Below are 13,997 nucleotides of genomic sequence, written 5' to 3'. Positions count from 1 at the left end.
CAGGTGTGAATCCCACTGTCTTCAGCCATCTCTCTCCATCCCTGCCTTCCTCTCAGGGTTTGGGGTGGAACAAAATTCTGCTAACACTACTTCTACAGCTTCTAGGCTGCCCTGGAACTGTAGTGTCGTCCTCAGTGGCATTGTGCAAACATCCATGTTCCAGTAAACCGGACTTTAAAAGGTGAAGTAACTATTTTTTTTTTTTTAGATTTTTATTTATTTACTTATTTGACACAGAGAGAGAGAGATCACAAGTAGGTGGAGAGGCAGGCAGAGAGAGAGAGAGAGAGAGGAAGCAGGCTCCCTGCAGAACAGCCTGATGCGGGGCTCGATGAGCCACCCAGGCGCCTCAAGGTGGAATAACTTTTAATAGCAGTCCTAAACCCAGTAGTCCCAACAACTTTGTTCTTGTTATACCTCACTCAGAAAAACTTGGAGAGGGCCTAATAATACAAAACAAAACAAACCCCAAAACACAGAAAAGAAAAAAAGAAAGGAAGCAGGGCACAGAACCAGGGGTGAGGGATCTGAATTCCTGTGAGACTTTTAGCTTGTTATCTCTTGAGAATAATTTTTGCATTAAAATTTTAAATATTCATTCACTTATTTTTTTTTTAAGATTTTTTTTTATTTTATTTAGTTGACAGAGGAGAGAGAGATCACAAGTAGGCAGAGAGGCAGGCTGGCAGGGAGAGAGGAGGAAGCAGGCTCCCCGCTGAGCAGAGAACCCAACATGGGGCTCGATCCCAGGACCCTGAGATCATGACCTGAGCTGAAGGCAGAGGCTTAACCCACTGAGCCACCCAGGTGCCCCTATTCATTCACTTATTATTAATTATTCACAATTTCACTGGGACACCTGGGTGTCCAGCGTCTTGGGATCAAGTCCCACATGGGGCTCCTTGCTCAGCAGGGAGCCTGCTTCTCCCTCTGCCTCTGCCTGCCATTCTGTCTACCTGTGCTCGCTCTCTCCCCCCCCCTCTGATAAATAAAAACTTTAAAACAAACAAACAAACAAACAATTTCACTCTGGGTGCCTGGGTGACTCAGTGGGTTAAGCCTCTGCCTTTGGCTCAGGTCATGATCCCAGGTTCCTGGGATCCAGCCGACATCCAGCTCTCAGCTCAGTGGGAAGCCTGCTTCCTTCCCCTCTCTGCCTGCCTCTCTGCATGCTTGTGATCTCTCTCTGTCAAATAAATAAATAAACTCTTAAAGAAAGAAACAAACAAAAAAACCAATTTCACTCAAATTCCAAAAGTTTTCTCCTTTCAATTTTTTGATATTCTTAAATAGTTCTACCAAAAAAACCTTAATTTTATCTTACAGTAAAGCTTGCAAATGTTTTAAGTAAAAGTACTACTTAAATTTTAGCTCCTGTTTTTAATTCCAGTAATATCCAGTGTTATACTAGTATATACAAGTTAATATCCAGTGTTATACTAATTTCAGGTGTGCAATTTAGTGATTCAATACCTGCACACAACACCCAGTGCTCATAAAGGTTCCCTCCTTAATCCCCATTCCCTATTTAACCCATTCCCCCACAATGACCCGTCGGGTAACCCATCAATTTTTTCCCTAGCGTTGAGAGTCTTGTTTCTTGGTTTGCCTCTCTTTTTCTCCCTTTGCTCGCTTGTTTTGTTATCTTAAATTCCACATATGAATAAAACCTTCTAGCATTTGCTTTTCTGATTTATTTCGCTTAGAATATGCTCTCTAGCTCCATCCATGTCACTGCACGTGGCCAGATTCCATTCTTTTTCATGGTTGAATAATATTCCATTGTGTGTATATATACCACATCCTGCATCCTTTTTTTTTTTTTTTTCTAAAGATTTTATTTATTTATTTGACAGACAAAGGTCACAAGTAGGCGGAAAGAGGAGGAAGCAGGCTCACTGCGGAGCAGAGAGCCTGATGCAGGGCTCGATCCCAGGACCCTGGGATCATGACCTGAGCTGAAAGCAGAGGCTTTAACCCACTGAGCCACCCAAGTGCCCTGATCCTGCATCCTCTTTATCCCTTTATCAGTCGATGGACACTTGGGCTGCTTCCACATCTTGGCTATCATAAGTAATGCTGCTATAATCACAGGGTTGCATATTTCTCTTTGAATTAGTGTTTCTGTATTCATTGAGTAAACACCAAGAAGTACAACTGCCGGTACAGGGTAGCTCTATTTTTAACTTTTTGAGGAACCTCCATACCGTTTCCCACAGTGGCTGCATCCCACCAACAGTACACAAGGGTGTAGTTGTTCTTGTCTTTATAACTGAAATCTGTGACTGCTTTTGTGTTACCAGCTGTTATCACTGGTGAAATAAGTTTATTACAGCTAGAAGTCAAGTACTTCAGGAGAGCAGGACTTCAAATGTGATCCAAAGCCAGGGTTCTAAGGCCAGAAGGGTATCTGTATACATGCAGTTCTCCCAGAAGAGAAAGGAGTTAGGTAATGCAAAACATTTTACACTGAATTTTTAAATTTTTAGTTTGAAAGCTTCATCTCATTCAAAGGCAGCTGCCAAGCACATTCAGTATATTAATTTAGATACCCACAGATGTTTAGAGAGATCTGATCTGGTCCAACATTCTTATTTCATAGAGGGGGCAAAGATCTAAGACTGTTAAATTGTGTGTCAAGGGGGTAGTTAAGTGTGGTAAAGTAGGTACTAGGATTACAGGATGGAATTCTGACCACCCAGGTGGATACCAACCACTTGGGACTCTGTAATGTGCCTTCCTGCAAAGAACACACAGCAGCGACCGGGCAGTCGTCCTCACAACAGGGTTTACTGGCACAAGCCACTACTCACATCTGAACTCTTACCTCTAATGCGGTTTTCTCTGTATGGGTGCCTCCAGTCTTATCCAGTAGACGTGGTCCCTAAATTACAGCATGTAAGCTATTTCAGTAAATTTCTCACCGACACAGTAAGGTATCAGAAATACTTTTCCTTCATCACTATAAATCTCTTAAATTGGCAAAAACAGGTTTGCTGAAACTTTCTTTCTTTTGCCTCTGCCTTAGTCAAATGATAATTGAAGGGCCTATAAACGAGCATATAAACTGAATGAAGAAGTTACTTACAGTTACAATTTTGGAGTGACTCCTTCTGTAAAGCAAATAATCTCTTTTCATTGTGTGCCATAGACCAAGGAAGCTCCCCTGGGGACAATTTGCATAGCCTCGGTAAGAATCTCCAGCAGAGCCTAGCATTAGACTCTCAATTCAGTGCCCCAATCTCTGAACTACTAACAATTACCTCTGGATCTCCAAGGTCATTTAGGTATATATACAGTGATTTTCTCATACCTATTTGTGTCTTTTATGATTGGATATATGTATATGGATTTAATTTGAATGTTACAGACTATCCTTTTAAAAAGCCTGCCTGAAGTGAAATGAAAGGATTTTCTTATGTTAATAAATCAGAGTATCAGAATGTGTCAAACACCTACAACATTCCTAACACTGCATAAAGCACTGTGGTAGAGGGTGGAGAAGGATGGTAAACACAGAGCTAATACCACATGAGAGATTAAATTCTGAACCAAGAAACGATTTGAGAATAATTAAGTATAGCGAATAAAGTTCAGCAAGAGAGGGAAAAGAAAAAATCATGACTGTACTAGAACAGTAGGCTTTAGGAAGGATGTAGGATTTGAGTGAAGCCTTAATGAATGAATAGGATAGAGAAAAACAGAAGGCAAGGGGAAAGGCATTTCAGGTATCTGCGTAAGTGTGTAGGTATAAAGAACTGGGAGGGGGTACACAGCAGCATAAACAAAAGTATGAAAATGTAATGGGAGGGAAAGCAGATATGCTTTACTGGACTGGTAAATGGAGGTTATAAAGGTAGAGTAAATGAAAACCATCATATAACAATAATGGGAATAGCCAGCATTTGTTAAGCCTTAATATCAATGGTCAGGCTCCAGTCTAAGCAGGTGTGTGTATGTGTGTGTGTGTGTGTGTGTGTGTATAATGTGCATTGTATGCAATGTTATATAACTTCTGGAAGGCCACAGAGGACTTGGTGGGATTAGAACACAAGCAATATAACTCTTGAGCCTGACAATATGGCAACAGTGATTTTTGTCACCTATAAAAATAAGGTCACGCTGGCGAAATTCTTTCCTAGAATTCCATTTTCTAAAGTATATGGTCCAGGGCGCCTGGGTGGCTCAGTGGGTTAAGCCGCTGCCTTCGGCTCAGGTCATGATCTCAGGGTCCTGGGATCGAGTCCCGCATCGGGCTCTCTGCCCATCAGGGAGCCTGCTTCCTCCTCTCTCTCTCTGCCTACTTGTAATCTCTATCAAATAAATAAATAAAATCTTAAAAAAAAAAATAAAATAAAGTATATGGTCCAATGTCTAAGCTTAATTAAGTTCCTTAGGTTTTCTCTTTGAAATTTCCAGGAAGAACCAGTTTTGTAGGTGCTTCTAAAGATAATAAGTTTCTCTTCAAGGCACTTAAATGACAGACACAAGGTTAAAAGTTTTTTCACTTTTTAGAACAGGCATTCTGGCTGGTTATTAGACTGCAAATTCAGTACTTAGCACAGGAAGTTCTGAAATTATAATTGGGTTATGTTCCAAAACTTTATTTTTAAGTTAGTTATTTGGAACTTGAAACACATATTCCCATAGAAACAATGCTATAAATGGTGAGTCAGTTCTATGTTCACACCCTAAAATCTTTTAAAACCCTAATGTAGCTTTACATCAGTCCTACCAGTGCTACAGGGTGACTTTTATCATTTGTACTAACAGAGGTACCATACAGTAATGCCTACCTCACTGACCTCCAGGTATAAGGATGTGGCTTAATGGCCTCTGTGCCTTTGCCTAGCACACACTGCCCACACAGCTGGCCCCTGACGCATGCTTGCTCAAATGAAGTCTTAAAAAGAGCCCAGGGGGGCGCCTGGGTGGCTCAGTGGGTTAAGCCGCTGCCTTCGGCTCAGGTCATGATCTCAGGTCCTGGGATCGAGTCCCACATCAGGCTCTCTGCTCGGCAGGGAGCCTGCTTCCTCCTCTCTCTGCCTGCCTCTCTGCCTACTTGTGATCTGTCTGTCAAATAAATAAATAAAATCTTTTTTTTTTTTTTAAGATTTTATTTATTTATCAGCGAGAGAGAGGGAGAGAGCGAGTACAGGCAGACAGAATGGCAGACAGAGGCAGAGGGAGAAGCAGGCTCCCTGCTGAGCAAGGAGCCCGATGTGGGACTCGATCCCAGGACGCCGGGATCATGACCCGAGCCGAAGGCAGCTGCTCAACCAACTGAGCCACCCAGGCGTCCCAAATAAATAAAATCTTAAAAAAAAAAAAAAAAAAAGAGCTCAGGAAGGGGCACCTGGGTGGCTCAATGGGTTAAGCCTCTGCCTTCAGCTCTGTCCTGATCTCAGGGTCCTGGGATCAAGTCCCACATCCGGCTCTCTGCTCAGCAGGGAGCCTGCTTCCTCCTCTCTCTGCCTACTTGTGATCTCTCTCTGTCAAATAAATAAAATCTTTAAAAAAAAAAGAAAGAAAGAAAGAGCGAGCGAGCCCAGGAAGTAGGCACCAATAGATCTGGATACAAACTTTAACACTTATTCAGCTATGAGGAAACATCTTTACCTCTCTAAACCTGCTTTTCTCATCAATAACAATAATCCTATTCCTCCCAGGGTTCTCATATAAATTAGAAAGGACAATTTCTTCTTGTCTTTTTAGTCAAGCATAATACAATTTTCCTTAAGTATTAATGTCATCATTGTGAACACAGTTCATGGTATTTATAATGATCAATTTCAACCTGATTCTTTATAGATGAGAAAACAAAATGAGGCCCTAAGAGGTTCAGAGACATGAAAAGGTCACTTCAGTTTTAGTGGCCCTTGGCTCCTCAATCCTGGTCCCCGAGTACAGAACCAACTGGCTGTCTGCTTTCTCCTCTGCATTGTGTTTTGCTGAAATACAGGAGCTATTCAAATTGCCAAGGGCTGTTTGCACCTACACAAAATGGCCCGAGACTGCTGTACTTTGGGAGATTGTGGTTTGTTGGCTGGTTACTATTTTTATGCCTCCTTGCTTGTCAAGCCAACAGCGATCACTTCTGAAAGGGATGCTGATCTCCCGCTGCCTACTATTTCAATCTGTTATGGGTTATGAAATTAGACAAAAACTCACTGAAGCTGAATTTATATAATTTTCAGAGAGGACCTAGGGAAGTAATCTGTAAGATAAGACTTTAATTCCTGCACTTGGTTTCATCTATTTTAATTGCTAATAGGCAATGATCTGCTTTAGCCTTGCTGCTGGCCAGGGGACTGGATAAGCTGAGGTTGCCAACTGAGTGACTTCTGATTAAGTGAGGTGTTACTACAGGTAAGCTGCTAGGTCTAGGAAATAAATTTATGCATACAGAAAAGCAAAGGGAACACAGTGGCTTCTGGAATATTTCTCTCTCCCTCCAGGAGAAGAGAAGAGCATATGGGTGGCTCAACTGATTAAGAACTGGACGCTTGGTTTCACTTGGGTCATGATCTCAGGCTCCTGGGACTGTGCCCTGCATCAGGCTCTTTGCTCAGGATTCCACTGCCAGATTCTCTCCCTCTGCCCCTTTATCCACTCATGCTCACACACAAGCGCTCTCAAATACATACATACATACATACATACACAAACAAATAATTTTTAAAGAAAAAAAGTAGAGAAGTATTTAATCCAGGCGGTCTCTACATTAGAGGCAACACGGCATCTTCTGACCACTAGAGGGCACCATGTGAACAGTAGGCTTCTCTCTGCAAGAAGCAGCTTTACCAGGAAGTCACTTTTTTGCACGTGGCATTGGTATTCTTGGTATTCTCAGGGTTCATTTTGTGGAACTTAGATCTATTTATTCCAAAGTGCCTCTGTGACTTTGGGACCCACCTAAATCTGCTCCTTCCCCTGAATTCTCTGTCTCAGCTGGCACTGCCACGAACCAATCACCCAGGCTACTTGGGAATCACCTGGGACTTCTCCCTCCCTTAATAGTCACCAATTTTCCAGTATTTCTTAAATCTGCCCCACTATTCCATGCCTACCTTCCCTACCCTCCTGAGGCCTCTTACATCACTCCTGAGTTATTACAACAGGCTCCTTAACTGGCTCCTCAAATCCATCCTTCACCCTCAAACAATTAATAAAGAACAAAAATAACAAAAATCAGACCGTATCATTCTCCTTCTTAAACCCTTCTATGGTTCCCTTCATGTATCCTCAGGGTAAAGTACGAACTTCTCAGCAAAGCATAGAAAGCCAACAGTGCCCACCCATCTAGTCTTATGTTTGGCTGCTTCTTGCTTCAAACTTCATGTTCAAGCAGCATAAAACCACTTGCTCTCTCTACTCCAACCGCGCCCCCCTCAAGCCCACCTTACTTAATGTACTTATCTCCGTTTTAATTCATGCCGATTGGTGCTTCTGCCTGAACCTCCCACATACCTAAGAATCAGTATATCACCTCCTCCAGAAAACCTGTAGTACCTCCCTCTCCCACTATTCTAGGTTTTGATATTACTCTGTATCATCTCCTTATTTTGCACTTATTTACACTATATTTTCATCATCAGAACAGTAACATAAAGTAGGTGTTAAAGCGCAGACTAACCAGACTGCCTGCATTCAAATTCTGGCTTTGCCACTTATAGGTATGTGACCTTGAGAAGGCTGCATAAGTAATTTGTGCCTCAATTCTCTCATCGGAGAATGGGGATGATGATCGTTCCTAGGGTGTAGAGTTATCACAAGGCAGTGGCTGTCAGGGAGAAAATGCTAAATAAGAGCTGGCTACTACCGTTATCTGTGTGTCTGTCCGTAGATCTCACCACTAGATTATGAGCAACCTGAAGGCAAGGCTGTTAGCCTGTTTCTGTGCAATACAGTAAGCATTCAATAAATGCCTCTAAAGAAGCAGCTGGTGAAGCAGCTCTAGGACAATGGGAAGTGCTACCCAGACTCCTTCCCTCAGCAGATAGATACACACAGCTTTTTAATTTGTGTTTTTTTCCAATTATAGCTACCTTTTTCTTGTTTAATTCCAACCAAAACCCTGAAAATTTCACTCTCTCATCTAATTAAAAGTCAACAAAATGAAACCAATAAAAAGAGTATCATAAAAAAGTGTGTTCATTCTAAGAAGCTTAACTCCATTTTTAAGCTTAAATCTATTTAAGATTTAAGATCCCCTTCATCCCCAGGACCTACCACAGCAAAGCCTCCATGCTTTCATATACGCTATGCCATTCGCTTTGCTTAGAACCTTTTCGATGTCCAGCTCACTCTCTTTGGGAAGCCCCCCAACCCCCACCCATCCCAGGATAATGCAGATGTCCCTCTTCTGTGCTTCCAAACAGCCCCTACCTACAACTATATGGTGACCAAAAAATGTATCATCCAAACTGAATGTTAGGTCTATTACCACACTCTTGGCATGGATTATAATTATGTGGCTCCCCTGCTTTGCTGTAAGCTCCCTGAGATCAAGGCATTGTCTTAGTCATCAAGGTGTCCCTCAGTCTTTAACAATGGCCTGGCATTAAGTGGTATTTGATCAATTTTGAATGAATAAATGTTGAAATAGGCATTTTATCTTACTTACCAATTTCTTCCTTCCTTGTAATCTCTACATCCACCAAGGGGCTCAAAGTCGCAACCATGAGATCGAGAGTCACATGCTCCTCTGACTTGAGCCTGCCAGGCACTCAATTTTTTGCATTATTTGCATTTCTGCACTTAAATTTTTGCATTATTTCAATCATGGCAACTTTTACATAGTGGTAAAAATTTACAAAGCAAGTTCCCATACATTAAACAACTGGTTCTCACGACACTGAGATAGGTATTTTCATTATCCTCATTCTGTGAATAAGGCAACAAGTTTAGTGGTTGTTACTGGAGTGCTCATCTGGCAAGCAGAAGATGGGACTCAAACTCTGGAGTCTTGATTCAGAACCGAGTTTCAGCTTTTATAAGCCAGACAACACTCTTCCTGGCAATGACTATTAACTGAAGTGCCGCTTTGGAACGTCCTGAGCCTCACAGTCACCCACTCTCGCACAGCTCCACATGGCAGGCGGCACGCCATGCCCCTGCCCCATCTCCTCTTCCATCTGCTGACTCCCACAGCCCATCAGAGCAAGCCCTTCCCTAACACTAAAAGATGTCAAGTGGGGACGGAGCTCTTTAGTTACCTTGAAAAAAGGATTATGTGTAGCTCACATAGATAAGAAATGAAAAATCCGGTTGGTGATTTAATTCATTTTCCAACGTTACTGGGAAAACGATTTTAAACTCAGAGCAGAGCAGTGTAAAAAAACCCATGTCCCCAACACTCAATGTTGTGATTAAACTTCTATGTACTATTTTGGGGCTTCGTTTTCAGAACATCATCAACCACTTCACACTCATTCTAAGATCTCTTGTAGTTCCCATACAAGCCATGATGTAAGTATAGTTAGAAATCTATCTTAAATATGTGCCGTGTCCTCCCGTGCCACGTCTACAAACTGCAGTCATTAATCCCCCTTCTTCGTTCTAATTCTCTTTCCTTGATGTTTGGCATGCTACCTCTAGATACAGATCAAGGAGAACCCTTCACACCATATCAATACAGGGATGTCTGGGCAGTGGTTTTCACGGCAAGTATAGCCACTCCTTCCCTCCCAACCATGAAATTATTAAACTCTCTACAAATATGAAGCTTTTGGGGGTTTGATGTTGTTGTTGTTTTTTATTTTTTTATTTTTATTTATTTTATTTTTTAAGATTTTATTTATTTATTTATTTGACAGAGAGAAATCACAAGTAGATGGAGAGGCAGGCAGAGAGAGACAGAGGGAAGCAGGCTCCCCGCTGAGCAGAGAGCCCGATGCGGGACTTGATCCCAGGACCCTGAGATCATGACCTGAGCCGAAGGCAGCAGCTTAACCCACTGAGCCACCCAGGTGCCCCTGTTGTTGTTTTTTAAAATGAGTTTGGCCAATATAAATCAAACGATCAGAGGCTGGATGGACATCATCATTAGCATGAAAAAGTTTGAGAACGAGACCACGGAAGTAGACTTCATAAGGACAAACTTAAAATAGCAACCCTGTTATATTTAAACACTCACGTCTGTTACTTGATCATAGAATTTTAAACCAGTCCAAGGCAAAACATTCCTTTTCTCCACCTAGTCAATTCTCACCAACCTGAGTAGGGAATAGAGAACATAAGGCCATGAATCATCACAGGCCATCCTTAGGCAGGGTGATGCATATACAACAGCACAGTTATGATCGAATGCTGCCTCTCCTCGTTTTAAACAAGGAATTGATTATTAACAGTTATCTCCGGAATGACTTTCATTTTTGTATTTTATGTACTCTAGTATAGGTTGAATTTTTACAAAAAAACATGGATTTTGTATTTCCATTTTGAGAAAAAAAACAATATACATGAATCACTTAATTTGGTTCACATAAAAGCATATAAGACTAACAATGTTAATATTTCAGGATAAAATATACTAGCACAAGGAAAAAAATATCAGGAGAAAACATCCTGTAGAGACCAAAGTGACCTCTCAAGCAGGTGTTTTTCAAATACAATTTAATTTTTTGGGAAGACAACAGATTACAGCTTAACAATAAAAATCTATGGAAACTTTTCTGCCTTTGTATCCCAAATGGTTGTCTTCCCTTTGGGCCAGAAGGTTAATAGCTAAGGCTTATTAGCACTTTCCTGACTGGAAGAAGAAAGGCCCGGAAAGCAGACACTTCTTTTCTCCCGCACATTAGGATAGGAAATGGTGCTAAAAAGAACACAGAGACACTCTCAAAAAGCTCCATGAACTTATCTTCCTCAGAGACTGGCGAAAGAGAATAAGGAAAGGAAACAGTACAAAATTTAGCACTGTTCCGGTGCCTGGGTGGCCCAGTGGGTTAAAGCCTCTGCATTCGGCTCAGGTCATGATCCCAGGGTTCTGGGATCGAGCCCCACATCACGCTCTCTGCTCAGTGGGGAGCCTGCTTCCCCCTCTCTCTGTCTCTGCCTGTCACTCTGCCTACTTGTGAACTGTCAAATAAATAAATAAAATCTTAAAAAAAAAAATTTAGCACTGTTAACATGAAATCAAAACATAAGGTCAAGAGCAAGTGACTGAGACTGCACTCCATGCCCCGCTAAGGTCCTGGTTAAATATGGTCTCTTTTTTCTCTGACAATGAGGCACCAGGACTCCCCCACAAACCACCTCCAAAGTAGGCCATCCCACTGTAATGGGAAGAATAGAAAGGCTTCTGGAAAGGCGACTCAACCTGAGTTATTCTACACAGTGAAAATTTGGTCACGATGGAGAAATCTCTTAAAACGAATGTTAAGATATTAAAGAAAAAAGTTCTACTGCAGACGGTCTTTATTGATCTTTGAAAATAGTTTCCCATCCACCAGGTTTCAATTTTCTCTAAGATGAGGAAGCCCCCATCCAGCGCCCAAACCCATTCAGTTATTACTGATACTTCATCAAAGAGCCAGCAAGTGAATCAAAAATAAAGTTTTGAGGTTGTGATGGCCAGCCATCATTCAGGCTTCCTCTTTTAGTATCCCAATTCTCCCCCCATCATATCCATATGCACTGACAGAATTTCACAGACTCAAATTTCTTCCTGTCAAAGGAGAAGGTAGTGATTGCTTTGAAGTTAACATGAGAACTACATCCTTCACCATTTCTGCTCCAAAGTGCCTTGAACTTCGAACCATGAAACTGATTCTAAGAAGTCTCCTCAAAAAGCCTGGAACCACTCCTCGGGTTCGAGAAAATCGTTGCTGTCGTGAGACAGCGAGACATACGGTACGGAACTACACTCAGGCCAACAGAGAATCTGCGCGTAACCTACCACGTTTAAGCTCGACTGGAGTTATTATTACACACATACAAAATGCCCTGCTGTCCCCCAGGAAACATCAAGGACTTTCATCGACATCTCCCCGACGTTCCCAATTTGGAGAAGGTCATGTTAACCTTTCAGATCCTACAGACGCGTTCGTTGATTAATTTGCCTAAGGCTGGGAAGGTGGCTGAGCTCAGACCCAAGCCTCCAAGTTTTAGCGGTTATGATTCCCGATCTACGCCCAACGCATTTGCCGAACACTAACAGAACTTCTAGCAAGCGCCCACCACTGGAATCGAAAGCACTTTTTTCCCAGGAAACACATCTTTTCCACCGAAAATTCCCAAACCCAAGACCCACTACTTTTTACTGAACAAAAAGCGTGTGTGCCGGCAAGAGGGGGGTGAAAAGAGCGTGGCAAGAATTTGCACGGCTCTTACGCCTCCTCCCTCGGAGCGCGCCCAAGTCTGCGGCCTCGGGCTCCGGGACACTTCCCCTCCCACCCGCCGAGGAGCCGCAGCTGTAAGTTGAGAGAAGCGGGCTCTGGGCACGTCAATCAACCGGGTCCTCCCGCCTCCCGTCTACACCTCCCCTCCCCTCCCCCCCCCACCCCCAAAAAATAAAGACAGAGAAAGAAAGGGAAAAGAAGGTAACTAATTTGAGAACTAGACTCCGCCGGGGCTTCGCCTCCGACCCAGGGAGGCCGCACGTCCCGGACGAGGCGCGCCGGCGAACGGCGGGATCGAGCAGGCGGCCCGGCAGCCGCCCGTCGCCGGGTCCTCGCGGCGCGTCCTCCGCGCCCTGGATCCCCGCACGGGTCGGCACCGCTCCGGCCCCGCACTCCGCCAGGCCCGCGGCCCGCGTCCTCCCGCCCGGGCCAAAGTTGCGCAAATAGCCCCACAACTGGCAGATACTCACCGGCCGCAGCAGGAACCGGGGCTGCGGAGGTTTTAGGGAGTTTAAGGCAAATCAGCCGCGGGAAAGGCGGGCGGAGGTGAAGGGGCCGCGAGCTGCAGTGGCGGCGGCGCGCGGCGTTCGGGCTGGGCTGCGCGGAGAGGCTCTGGCTCTGCCAGGGACTGTGCTGCAACAAAGGACTTCCGCTGCCGCACAGCCGCGCCTGCCGCACCGCACTGAGCCGGCCCCGCTTACGCGGCGACTCCGGGTCTGCCCACCAGTTCGCTGCGGCGTCCGCCAGCCTTCCCCTCCCTCTCGCCCGCCCACCCACTCCGCCGCTGGCTGCTAGGGGCACCCGCGGTCGCCTGTTTGTTTGCAACAAGTTTCTGCGTCGGGCTCCGGGGAGGCTGGCGCAACCCGCACCGCGGGGGCCGGCGCGGCGGCGGCTTTACCACCCCTCTCGCCCCTCTCCCAAGGGTAGGCTTGGGACCTCCTCCTCCTCCTGTTTGCACAGCTGGATGGGACTGGGCTCCTCCCGACTCCCCAAGGGCAGGATGCTGTTTTCCCACTCCGTCCAGATGTCAGACCCCTGCCCCGGAAGGCTCGGCAGCCGAGCCTTCCCTCTCAGTTCGTCCCTGACGTTGTGGGGGCGCCAGCTCCCTTGCCCCGTCCCGTGCGCCGCCAGGCGGTCCGGGGTCGCCCATTCCCCGCGCTCCCCCCACTCTGCCTGCCATAGGCCTGTCCGCCTCTGGCCTTGAGTCACTTCCCCCGCCATGCCCCACCCCACCCAGCCCGCCTCCCCTCCCAGGCTCCAGCGGCTCAGCCTCCTTGGCCCCGCGCCCCCACCCCTCTCCCCGCGAACACGCGGGCGCATCCTTCCCCACCCCCACCCCCGAAGTGAGGCACTGCTGTGCTTTTGCACGCCCTGGGGAAAGTCCCCGGGTCACGCGGTTGTGTGTGGGGAGCCTGTGACGTTCAGGCTCGTCTCCACGCTTCCGCCTACAGAGTCACGACTGAGGACCGTGGCGGAGGTACCCCGAGCGCGGGCCGACCCCCGCCTGGCCACTAGAGTAGGCGGGAGGGCACGCACGTACGCACGCACGCACACTTCAACCCCCGCGCCCCTCGTTCCCCGGCTACCAGGCGCGCGGTCACGTGGGCCCATCGCGGGGCGGCCGGCGCGGGAAGCCGCGCGAGAGCGGACCGC

At 45.5% G+C, this 13,997-nt stretch overlaps 1 protein-coding gene across 4 annotated transcripts in view; it reads right to left on the bottom strand.

Moving 5' to 3' along the window:
- The window catches only part of ZBTB1 (zinc finger and BTB domain containing 1), a 31,109-nt gene that overhangs the window by 15,241 nt on the left and 1,871 nt on the right, over positions 1-13,997 (bottom strand). Inside the window, exon 1 of one of the 4 annotated variants that reach the window (XM_059182305.1) lies at positions 12,815-13,103. The exons of 1 other annotated variant lie outside the window; for it this stretch is intronic. The gene's annotated coding sequence lies outside the window, so the exon portion shown is untranslated. Of the gene's footprint in view, positions 1-10,138; positions 10,235-12,814; positions 13,104-13,997 lie in introns of those variants that run through there. 2 more of the 4 variants (XM_059182301.1, XM_059182303.1) reach the window with 2 other exon arrangements.

This window comes from Mustela lutreola, chromosome 7 (genome assembly GCF_030435805.1).
Source record: "Mustela lutreola isolate mMusLut2 chromosome 7, mMusLut2.pri, whole genome shotgun sequence".
Lineage (NCBI taxonomy): Eukaryota > Metazoa > Chordata > Mammalia > Carnivora > Mustelidae > Mustela > Mustela lutreola.
Note: the sequence above shows the minus strand (reverse complement) of the source record. Positions and strands in the feature narration are given on the sequence as shown.